We start from the raw sequence: 12,536 nt of genomic DNA, 5'->3' as shown, positions 1-12,536 counted from the left end.
TTTTTATACCAATTGCTGCATCATACGATGGATATATCAAGTGTTCTTAAGTGCAGTTCTTTTATGAATGTCAGCGAAGTGGATTCAGTGGGTGGCTTTTTTATTCACGAGAGGCAACACTTTATGACCAATTCATTCTATAGCCACTCATTTCTTGTGGCGATTGTTGTTTCGAGACTATTTCATGGTTATTGACTTGACATAAATTCTGCGGACGCCAATTCCTGCAGTAAACGACGAAAATTCAGCTGAAAGCTATCATGTTTCTGACGGAAGAATCGCTCATTAGTAACACTTTGGTTAGTTGCAAACAAATCGATTTCTAGCTAACTACCGACCTCCCATCAATGGTACAAGATGTCATCGTATTCAAGCCCGAACCGGCAAGCTGTCAAAGATTGCCATACAGTGTGCATTCATCAGTGTGCCACAAACCAACCGAGGCATAGGCATTCCAAGAACGCGCAAAACCGTCAGCAGCTGAAGATTTTCCCATGAAAACCTGCTGGTCGGTAAGAAAAAAAAGGACTAACAACAAACTGGTCCAACCGAGGGGAGCGCATATCTTGGCACAGGTCTTAGCGGAGAAGAGGATTCCAAAATCGCGAAAACAGTCATCAGCGGTGCCAATGGACAACAAAACGAAACAGGTTCATCGTATTTAGTATCGCTGACATCAGAAGCAGTCATAGCGACGCGCGCGGCAACAGTAGCGATAACCATGGGCGCTCCAAAAATGGGAGATTCCAGCATCCACCAGACCGCTGCTGATGTCCATATAAATAGCCACCCGAACATGGGCGTAGTTGGAAGCAGTTTTCAGAAGACGTTACCTCAATGTTTTTGTATTACAGCCTCAAGCACGCCACCAGTTTATAGTACAGGCAACTGTATTTCATTGCAAAAAATCAATTCCCGTCGGTATTGCAGCACTGATAAACGTCTGCTAATGTAGTAAAAAATTATTCTTAGCGCCCGTACAAGGAGATCAGATCTGAATCGACTAACGGAGCGCTACCGTTGAACACTGTTCCATGTACTGGTGAGAATTGTCCCGGGATCCCCGGTTCGGATCGGAGGAACGGTGTTCGACGGGATTCCGTTTGCGAAGTGTCCATGCCCAAATCGGCAAGGTCTTCGAACTCGCACTGCCACTGTGCATTCGGGGGACTTGTGTCAGCAAAACACTGCGGGCGCCAAATGGAACATGTAGCAAACTGACGACGCCCCCTCGCGGAGTTTTTAATTGAACGATTGAGTCGGTTGATTTAATGAAAAATTGTACGAAGCGGAGCGCTGCAGCAAAAACATGTTGAAGGTCACTTTTTGTTAAAAGCAATTAGTTGGCCGAAATTTGACTGGATTGTCATCCACTTAGTGTTAAAAGCTGTTCATGAAATTATCGCAGCAAGAATATTTTTTTACAAGAGTCAGGAGAGTTCACCTAAACATGATTTTTACCTGCCCAATGAAATTAGTGAATACCTTTGAGAGCACCTTTTGCTTACCCACAATATTTTGAAATCATCGATCGATGCTTGTCTTCAATATCTTGTGGAAATGTGGTTATTTAAATGACTTGTGCAAAAAAAATGACTTGTGCATTCATATTCTCAGGTTTCCCGTGAATCCCTCCGTCATGAAACATCCTGCAACACCCGCGTTAAATTTATTTACACTATTCGATAGTGTGCCTGTTGTTGTTAAACGAGTGCCAAGAGTTCCACCAGCATGAAAACCAAAACTTACAACTATAATGCAAAAAAGTAATTCTGGTGTTGCTAAACCATAAACATCATGTTTGTGCAGTCAATTCATGAGAATCAATTATTTTCAAAAATAACACAAAATATATCGCCAGTTGTTTTCATACCGGCACAACTTAAAATTTTTCAGTTCTATGTTATTGAAGGCTAACGTGGCTGAATATTTGTAAGGTTCAATATAAATAGAAAGTTTTAATGTATAAAGTTTTCGTGGAATGTAAAAACTATCTTTTAACATTGGAATACAGTCGTCGTTCGCTAACTGCAACATGTTTACATTGCAGTTATCGAATGCCGTTCGATAACTGCAACACTTGACACATGCCAAAATTTAGAGGGGGGTGCGTCACTTCCATTTTTGTTTTCAATAATGTCGAAATGTATTTTCCTAATGGAATAGTGGCAAAAAATAGCAGAAAACTAAAATAGACAAGCTTTTTGATTAATCAATTTGATAGTCATATTTCCGCATCATAATTTATTGCGTTTTAGTAACTACTTTACATAACAAATATGTTGTATGAAGAAAAAATAAATAACCAATATGTAGGCGAAGATAAAGTATAAAGTTCATCACTACAGAAGACCATTTTACGAGACGTTTCTGAACTCAATTCATGAATGAAATTTTGACAGTAAGCTCGGAACCGCTGACATAACGGAAGTTAAAGCAACATCAATGTCAGCAGGATCCGTGTCACCTATCAGTTCCTAAAATGGTCTATTTAACGCTAGGTCACAAAATATTGTTTGTGATCTACTATGCACTGCCTCACTGAGTAGTGAAAGCTAACCAAACAATGCACAAGGAATTTTTTTTTCTCTTATAATAATTACGGAATGTGAACCACATAACCTGGTGATTTTGCTTCATTGATTAATAGTGGATTAATGGTTATCGATCTCGCAGTTAAAAAGCGTTGCAGTTAAAAGACTTGCAGTTATCGAACGGCGACTGTACGTTTTGTCAAAACTATCGATCGCGTTCCGTCATCACCGCTTACACTGCAAAATGAGGTGACTTTGATCAGTGGAGTGACTTTGATTACTCCACCTCTTTTTCAAATTTGTGATAAAAAGTGCTCGCAGAGTTTGGGATTTGTCGTAATCTTTACTGATTGAGTTTAGACATGTGTACATTAAAATATGAAATATGAATTTGAATTGAAAATAAACTGAATTTTGAGCGATTTTTATTGTATACAAACAATCGGTTCAAGCAGATACAAAACAACAAGCAGTTTTAAATTTTTTTAATTTTTTTCCCAGATTAGATTTTGGGATAAAAAAAAATATTATCACAACGAGTTTCATTAGTATTTCTGCATTTTTTTTCGCAAAGGCAATGTTGAGTCCCAATAATCATTAACAGCGTAATACATGTTGTCTTCCTAAAGGCAACCCTAGACGTCTCGTAACATGCAGCTTTGGACAATTGGATAAGCCATATTGTACCTGGACTAGTTTTTGGTGATTTTAGACCTTCTTTTCGGACGCATCATCTAACTATGGAACTGTGTCGATCCGAAGACCAGCATCAATCACCAAGTGCGTAAAAAGAACGGGCTAAATTTTGGCTGCGCTTTCGATGTTGTGCGTACTTTACCAAGTTCGTCGTTGCTTGTATCAGCATGTTTTCCCTTAAGGCATCAGTTTTAATAACATTCTCACAGGAGATCACCAAATTGTCTGCTGAAGCTTTACCTCCGAGACATCAAAACAGTACACGCAAATTTTTTTCTTATTGCTTAAACAGCAATAACGTGAAATGGCCTTTTAGGTAACAAATCTGTTACATAAAAAGCAAAAAAGATCTGCTCCAGTCAAGTGACAACACATACTGTCATATATTTTGCATGTGTTACGGGAGTACGAGTACCTAATAATGGTCGTTTAAATTACATGCAAAATTTTCTTTGTCGAAAGATTCTCCCTATCCATCTCCGTCGCATATGTTACACATGTTAGGCCGTGAACATATTGGTGCGGCCTGCGCTGCGAATGCGACTCGCCCTGCCGCAGGTTGATGTACAGCTCTACTTAGGGCTGTTCATTAACTCACGGCAGAGCGAACCGTCATCGCAACACCAGCCGGGCCAGTATGTCCTCGGTGTTACTAGTTTCTTCTATCTCCAACCTATCCGGTGTGCGTGTATTAGTTTGTTTGAGTAGAGAAATAATATACTGCCAAGCAGCATCTTTCCCCGTCGTACAGTATGCAAACGTTGATAAACAGTGCAAAAAAATTGATACTAAAAAAGGTTTATCTAGACGCTAGATTAGCTTATTTGAAATCTGTTTAATGTAATAACAATTTGTCTTCACATGATCTTCCCCCTTTTGCGGGGAGGGGGTTGCATATTTGCCCAGGACTGGTTGAAACATAAAAATCGCACTACAGCTATGAAACAGAATCACCACGTCTTCGTTAAAGTCAAATGCGACCCCCTCCCCGCAAAAAGGAGAGGATCTTGTGAAGACAAATTGTTATTGTATCTTCGAGTATCACTTACACTCTTGATATAACATTGAACAGATTTCAAATAAGATAATTTAACGCCGAGATAAACCTATTTTAGTATTTCAGGAAAATTGGGGCAAAATCGACATGTTGCTGACATTTTACGTAGATCAGACACCTACCAATAGATTTCTGAGACTTTTTTACTCAGTATAAGATATAATTTGAATAACACTTTCAGATATTAGCGCATTACCATTAATTCTAAGACATACTCGATATTATTTTGCTTTGTGAAATATACTAAAACCATGCCAAAACCGGTTTCGTAGAATCACCGTTTTGAGCTCAGTTTTTGTCCGATATAAGATGTGTTTTTTTGAAGATGGATAAGAAGATGCTAATAGGTGGACAAGCTCTTAGAGATCTAAATTTGGCTTTAAAACAAAATGGCGTCGAAAAAACATCGAAAATTTACGAATTCTCAAAAATTCAAAATGGCGCCATTGCTGCCCCTTAAGTTGAAATATGTTCAAACTCGGGGAAATTTGGTTTTGCATCAAACTTCATCAAAAAATCATACATAGAAGCAAAGGCAAAAAAATTGTTGCACTGTGTAATTTAAAAGACTTCATATGCGTCTTGGAATCACATCACGATCTGAAAACTGCGTTAGAGAAAAGCACAAACATTTGCTTTCTTGCAAGCTATCTAAAACGCACACTCATCGCTTCATGGAAACTCATTTGGACCTGTTCTAAGATACAAAACAAGTGCCCATCTAGAACGACACTCGCAACTCCGGCAACTCTGGTCACACGGTATTACATATTTCCACTTCAAGTTCTCGATTTTTTCTTGGGGTTCATTTACTTCACAACAAACACACTAAGAGAGGAATGTGAAAATATATATGAAAGTTATGTCTTTTCTCTCTTTATGCCAGTATTTTTTGTTTTGTTTTTTTTTTTTTTTTTTTTTTTTGCGTGCTCAGTTCGGATCAAAATGGCGTGCAAAGTTATTGGTAAACCATTTGAAAGCAAAAATCTTCCGGATCCTATTATGTATGGCTTCTTGCGAACCTCGACTATAATCCGCCAGGAAAGTAGTGAAAGTCCGGCCAGAATAGTGAACAGAAAAGAACTTATATCAAAACGAATGTTTAAACAACAATATGTTTCCATTGCTTCCAAAATACCATAAAACTGGAAAGTATGTGTTTTGGCCAGAGAAAATATCACCACAGCACGGTAGGAAACACAAACGTTTCCGAACAACCACTCGACTCCATTTGTACCCCAAATACGCAACCCAACAAATCCACCTCAGTGTCGTTCAATCGAAGATTTCTTTGGGGTTTTGGGTTCCTTCGGTGCAAAAACTATATTTTTCGTGTTTTCGAGATGTTCTTTTATAGCATAACACAGTGCAACAAAAATTGACTTTTTTTCTGCCTCGGCTTCTATATATAATTTTCATGTATTTTTATGCAAAACAAAATTTCCGAGTTTGAACATATTTCAACTTAAGGGGCAACAATGGCGCCATTTTGAATTTTTGAGAAACCGGTAATTTTTGTTGGTCTTTCGACGCCATTTTGTTTTGAAGCCAAATATCAAAATTCTAAGAGTTTGTCGCATATTAGCATCTTTTTACCCATATTTTAAAAAAAAAACATCTTTGAAATCGAACAAAAACTGAGCTCAAAACGGTGATTCTACGAAACCGGGTTTGGCATAGTTTTAATATATTTCACAAAGCAAAATAATATCGATTATTTCTGAGCATTAATGGTAATTCGCTAATATCTTAAAGTGATAGTCAAATTATATCTTATTTTGAATAAAAAAGTCTCAGAAATCGAATGGTAGATGTCTGATCTACGTAAAATGTCAGCAGATAAACCTATTTTAGTATTGTAGGGGAATTGGGTCAAAAGCGACATTTTGCTGAAATTTTTCGTCGATCAGACACCTACCATTCGATTTCTGAGAGTTTTTTACTCAAAATAAGATATAATTTGACTATCACTTTAAGATATTAGCGAATTACCATTAATACTCGGGAATAATCGATATTATTTTGCTTTGTGAAATATACTAAAACTATGCTAAAACCGGTTTCGTAGAATCACCGTTTTGAGCTCAGTTTTTGTTTCAGATATGTTTTTTTTTTTCAAAAGATGGGTAAAAGGATGTTAATATGTGGACAAACTCTTAGAATTTTGATGTTCGATCGTAAAACAAAATGGCGTCGAAAAAACCTCAAAAATTTCCAGTTTCTCAAAACTTCAAAATGGCGCCATTGTTGCCCCTTAAGTTGAAATATGTTCAAACTCAGGGAAATTTATTTTCGCATCAAACTCCATCAAAAAATCATACATAGTAGCCAAGGCAAAAAAATTTATGCACTGTGCAATAGTACTTTATAGATTATTGAAGATAAACTGCCACTGCTTGTCTGTAACTTGTGTTTATGATGTTATCAAAACTGCACAGAAAACAAGTTATAATACATCATTTGCGAGAAGTTGTTTTTCATCAGTGATTCAACCACATTTCGAAAACAAGCTCGTTTTGACGTAGGACTACGTCTTTGTTTTCTATACTAGATTACACTTTGTGAAATTGAAAATGAAACTGGCAAATGTTGCGTCAGATTTCAAACGATTTTAGCAAGCAAAACGATTTAATGCATCTTAGTCATCTATATGTCGGTGGATAGATAAAATGTGTAACAATTTTTTGATATAATGTTCAACATTGTTGCTTTACTGCTTAACCCTCTAGTACCCAAATTAATTTTTAGACGGACTTCGAAAAAATCACTATTAAGCCTCATAAACATTTTTTAAGTTCTTATTGAAGCTTTTTAGAGGTTCGACTGAAGACCGCCTAGAGGCGGCACTGGGCACTAGAGGGTTAATGGTGGAAAAAGGTGAAAAGTTCCAAGGTCAAGCTTTCCTGTACATTTCCCTCGTTATTGGCTTGCTCCCCGAGCACAGATAACAATAACATGGACGAAATAAATTCCACTGTCTACAACAAAGTGTTTTGGTTTGTTTCTCTTTCTCCAAGCTGTGTGGCTACGCCCTAATGGCAAAAATCTACGCTTAACTCGATACAAAAGACTGCGTGTAGAAAATTCAGCTTCAGTCTAGTTTGTCACACAACAGCGAGTGGAATATATCTGTACGCGACCTTGAGAAACGAGAGCTGCATACGAGTCAACTTCCAGGCAGTGCGGAGCATGTTACCTTTATTTTTCATACGGCAGCAACAGTTACCATCGTACGCTGCAGGATATTTTGCTGGCACAGCTACTGGAGGGCACAGCGGAGAGCAAATTTTTAGCGCGGCCAACAAAATATTCAATACTACCGGTGGCGGTGCGATCATCAGCGTTCTATAGCACACATTTCGAGCTGAAGATTATAGAATCGGTTCTTTTTAGAACTATAAATGCTTGAAGATAAGAGTTATGAGAATTTTCACAACTAATACTAGGGTAAAATTTTCATGTATTTATGCATTGTTAGTTTTACAATAACGACCATCAAATATAATCGGTAGTGTAGCCTATAAACAGTTTATCGCAGCATATAATATATACATTTAGTCCTACGTTACCATTTCATACAACCCCTAGGGCTGTATACCTTGTAGTATTTTGCTGGTTTTGGAGATGTTTTTAATAGCATGGGTTTAACGAACAATAACTATTACATGAATGGCACTTGTTTACAAGTTGTCTTCCAGATGTTTGCACTATTCGCGCCTGTTCAATATTACACCTAATAACAATACTACGTACCTGTAATGTCCTTTTCTTATGGTTGGTCTTTATATTCAGCAGCCAACGCTAAATTACTTGATCAAATTGTTATTAAAATTATTTGAACGATTTCAATAAAACTATTCGAGGTGGGTCAAAATGTGCCATGAAAATATAAACAAACCCCTGGCAGTGCAACCAATATCATTGCATTTTTTGTTACCGTATATCTAACAATGTTTCCTAGCTTTGTCATATTTTAAGTCTAATAACGTTGAAACTATGTTAAATGTTGTCATAGCAACGCATTTGCGAATGCGCTTTGTTGTGGTAAATTCTGACCCACGAATGCGCGAATTTTTTTTATTCTACTGGGTCAGTGCAGATCTATCCAATAAAAACGAAACGACATTGCGATTTACTACGCATGAAGGAAGAGATGCCAAATAGTTGTTTACACAAGTATGATGACAGTTCTACAAGGTATGCTACAATTTTGTCTATCCACGCACAAATCTCGTTATGAAAAATTTCGCGTTTTGTATGGAATTCGGAACATTTTTGGAAATTTCTCGTTTTATGTTGTTTTATGTTTGATTTTTTTGGTTGGAGAGTGAATCTCCAGTCGAAACACACTAGAAATTGATATTAATTTATTATTTATATTGATATTAATTAATTTAGGTTTCCGGCAAAATGATGAAAAAGAGCATATTTTACCTAAACCCCAGCGTGTTTATGTATTTCTCACAAATAAAACATGTTTCTTCATCATTTCTATAACTTTTCAGGAAAGTATGTTTTATAAGTTTAGTTTAAAATGCATAATTATTTCAAATTCCATACAAAATCTGAAAACAGTTCATAACGCTCACTAATACTAATGCATCGACGTGAATACCATGCATTTTAGAACTGTCATTTATACTTGGAGTTGTTTATGAGCTAAGCCCATGCCCATGCGGACTAAATTGACTCTTCGCAATTAAATAAATCAGCGAACATTCTGTAATGCATAATCTATTTTCCACTGATTGACAAATAGAAAACGGTATCCAATGAACGTCGCTTGATTTTTTCAGTAGTAAAACACAATGTTTCACCATGAAATTTGACGCGCATGTAGAACTTTGTATTATTTTTTGTTGTTGTTCCTAACATATTTTTATTTTGAAGTTTTATGCTTGCGTCAACGATGTTTTGATTAGTTAGCAATTACAACTTGAAAATAACCTGTTTTGAACGTTTTCTTATCTTATTGGTACTCGAGATGTATTTTGCAGCTTCAATCTAACAAGTTGGCTTGCTTTCATGAAGTTATATAATACTTCAAATAGCACCAGTACTTGTTATAAAAGCCTTCAATTTTTGCGCTTTTCTGGTGATAGAGATATCATGGAAAAGGTAATGTCAACTGAAATCTATAACTGAAGGTTGTATTAGAGGAGTTATATCAACTGTTCTATAACAACGTGTGTTACTTGGGAGGGGAGATTACCTTTTCAGAAGTTCAATTGGTCAAAAAACCATGCCAGAGACATCGGAAATGTATCTTCGTGAATTCACATATATAGTCTACTTTACTAAACAATGTTCAATAGCTAAACCTTGCTAGGCCGATACAGATTTTATTTTCATTTTATGTCGTTCGGGCAAGTTCGGGCACTTACCTCAGAGGTGGCTTGAAAACCTGAATGAAATCGACGAGGGGTGCGACGTTGCAAAAGCCTTCAAGGTGTAGTGCGGGGTGAAAGTTGCCATTGAGTAAATCCGCCTCTGAAAGGGCCCAACGGGGACCTAGGGGGCCACTTTCCGAACTAGCATTGACCTGTCTCTGAAGACAGCCAAACTTAAGGTTGGTTGATCGGAAGGAAGCCCACCAAGTGCCTGGTATGTTCCGGGAAAAGAGTCGACAAGCGTTTTATGGGAAGTTCGAGGTGGCCAGCCGATAAACCGGCCACTGAGCCACCAACCACTACTACGCGACCCAGCAGCTGCCATACCAAGCAGCCTCTGAGTCGTTATCGGACATCGCCATCGTATTGAACCCCTGCCGTATCCCTCTCGGCAACGGAAACTGGGTCGCGGTTGGCTCCAGTACGGCAGCCATATGGACGACGAGCAGGTTTCTGGTTCAGGAGGTTGGGTTAACCTCAAACGAAGGATACGAGGTTACCAAGGTGAAAGGAGTGTTTTACTGAAGCTGCCACGCTCCGCCACGTTGGTCTATTCTAAGGTTCGTTCAAATGGTAGACCTCGTAACCATGTAGCTGACGAGCCTAACGCCATTGGTGCTCAATCTAGATCTGGCCAACGTTGGGACCATAAGTACATTCAGGAGAAATGGGGCGGAGTCGATCATAGACATGACGTTCTCCATCTCAGGAATGATCGGGTAAACGATGGTTACACGATGGTTACACGAATAGCGATCACCAGTTAGTTTGCTGTAATGTAGATGATAAGCGAGGGGTAGAGCCAACACTTCAACCATCCGCTGGTGGAATACATCGAAAGCCACCGTTTTACTGGGTGACTGTCGCGATAGCCTCCGCAAGACGGAGGATGCAACGCGCGCGAGCTAAGGAACTTAAGGTAGAGCGCCGTGCAGCATTCGGGTTTGTAAGATCGGCCAACACATATTTGGTCTAAAGGCATTACCCCATGGACCGCTTACAGAGCAAACACCAGTGATGCAATCCGTGAGTAACGACAACCGCGTCGAGGTTGAGGAGGAGGTAACTGTTATGAATGAGGAACTCATCGTGATCTCCAACTCCCTAAAGGTAAGTAAGGCATCGGGATTAGATGGAATCCCAAACCTGACAATCAGGATGGCTATAAAAGTGGCCCACGGGCTGTTCCGGGCAGCCATGCACTGGTACCTAGATGGCTGCCTCTCCTCGGAAGCAGAGATGGGTCTTTCTGCCGAAGGCTGGGAAACAACCAGGGTAACCATCGGCATATAGACCTATCTGTATGCTAGACACTGCGGGTAAGATGTTTGAGAGGATTATTATGTACACGGAGAGTGTGAACGGTCTGGCAAGTAACTAGTTCGGCTTTTGGAAGCGCAGGTCCACTCTGCATGCAATTCTTTCCGTCACCAAGACTGCTGAAGTACCACTTCAGCGTAAGAGAAAGGGCATCCGCATTGGCGCAATCGTCACGCTCGCCGTGAAGAATGCGTTCACTAGCGCCAGCTGGGACTTTATAGCGCTTGCGCTTAGGAGCATTCATTCACCGGGGTCGCTGTACATGATTCTGTAAAACTATTACCAGAATCGAGTACTAGTCTACAACACGGAGAAGCACGTCCCAATCACCACAGGCGTACCGCAAGGTTTCATCTTGGGTCCGCTGTTGTGGAATGTCATGTACAACGGAGTGTTGAAGCTAAAGTTCCTCGCAGGGGTTGCGATCATCGACTTTGCAGATGACATAACGCTGGAGGTCTACGGCGAGTTGATCTGGGAGGTCGAGTTGACCGCCGCGTACTGCATATGCAAGGGCGAGGACTGGAAGCACTCCAGACAACTCGCCATTAAAAAGGATGTAGAGTGCTTCGTGACACAAGGGGCATACGAGCTACGAGAAGATCTTTTTCGATGATCAGATGGCAGCGGGAATGGTCCAATTCCGCGAAGGGTAGATGGAAGACAATTTATTCCGGAGGTATCCGGATGGATCGGGAGGCGTCATGGAGAAATGAACTTGCATCTTACACAAATCCTGTCAGGCCATGGCTGTTTCGGGTAGTATCTACACAAGCTCTGGTACGCACTTTCTTTCTTTATACGTCCTAATTAAAATTGCACTTCATTTTGTCAATCAGTATTTTCAGTTATTCGCTACATATCATTCAAATAACACGACTTTTTACTGCGTAGATTCGAAGATATACTCATTTACTAGACTACCCCTTGACCAACTAGCCTCGCTCTATGCTTCGTAGGTTTGTAAGTTATTTTTTCATGATGTGTAGAACATAATGAACGGTTTGATAAAAAAGCAGGCACGAAAAACTTGTTGAAATGTGAAAGCACCATTTTATTTTTGAATGGACATTTCATGTAAAAAACTTTCATAAAAAGCACGTGGAAGCGCTATCATTATCAGTTTACTAAATGCTTCAACGTCTCCTCAGGAATATTGAAACAAAAAAGACACAACCACGCCCAGTTTTCTAAACATTTTCTATTGTTTCTACTCATTTTGATTTGTTTGGATAGTTAAAACATTAAATAATAAATTGATTGGAGGAAAACCCGTATTTACCTTCATCCTCTTCCGCTAAATTCGATTATTCTTCTAAACAAAACGTCCCTAACAATAGAAGGATTGCTAAGTCATGCAGGCCATCAGCCTATTCACCTGGCTATTTATCTAAGGTGTCCATTTGGTTCCTGTTAAGCGACAGACCACGAGACAGACCGCTAGTATAAAACATCAATTCCGCGGTAATTACTGACCTCTCCCCGTTCGGAGCGAGGCTGTCGATTGATCGTTGCAAAAAAAATCATTTATCACTTCTG

General features: G+C 39.2%; 1 protein-coding gene across 7 annotated transcripts in view; it reads left to right on the top strand.

The window, feature by feature from the left end:
* The window catches only part of LOC129727880 (helix-loop-helix protein delilah), a 216,927-nt gene that overhangs the window by 69,744 nt on the left and 134,647 nt on the right, over positions 1-12,536 (top strand). The window lies entirely within an intron of this gene.

The sequence above is a fragment of the Wyeomyia smithii genome, chromosome 3 (genome assembly GCF_029784165.1).
Source record: "Wyeomyia smithii strain HCP4-BCI-WySm-NY-G18 chromosome 3, ASM2978416v1, whole genome shotgun sequence".
NCBI classification, from domain to species: Eukaryota; Metazoa; Arthropoda; class Insecta; order Diptera; family Culicidae; genus Wyeomyia; species Wyeomyia smithii.
The sequence above is the reverse complement of the archived record's forward strand: the minus strand, read 5'-3'. Positions and strand labels throughout refer to the sequence as shown.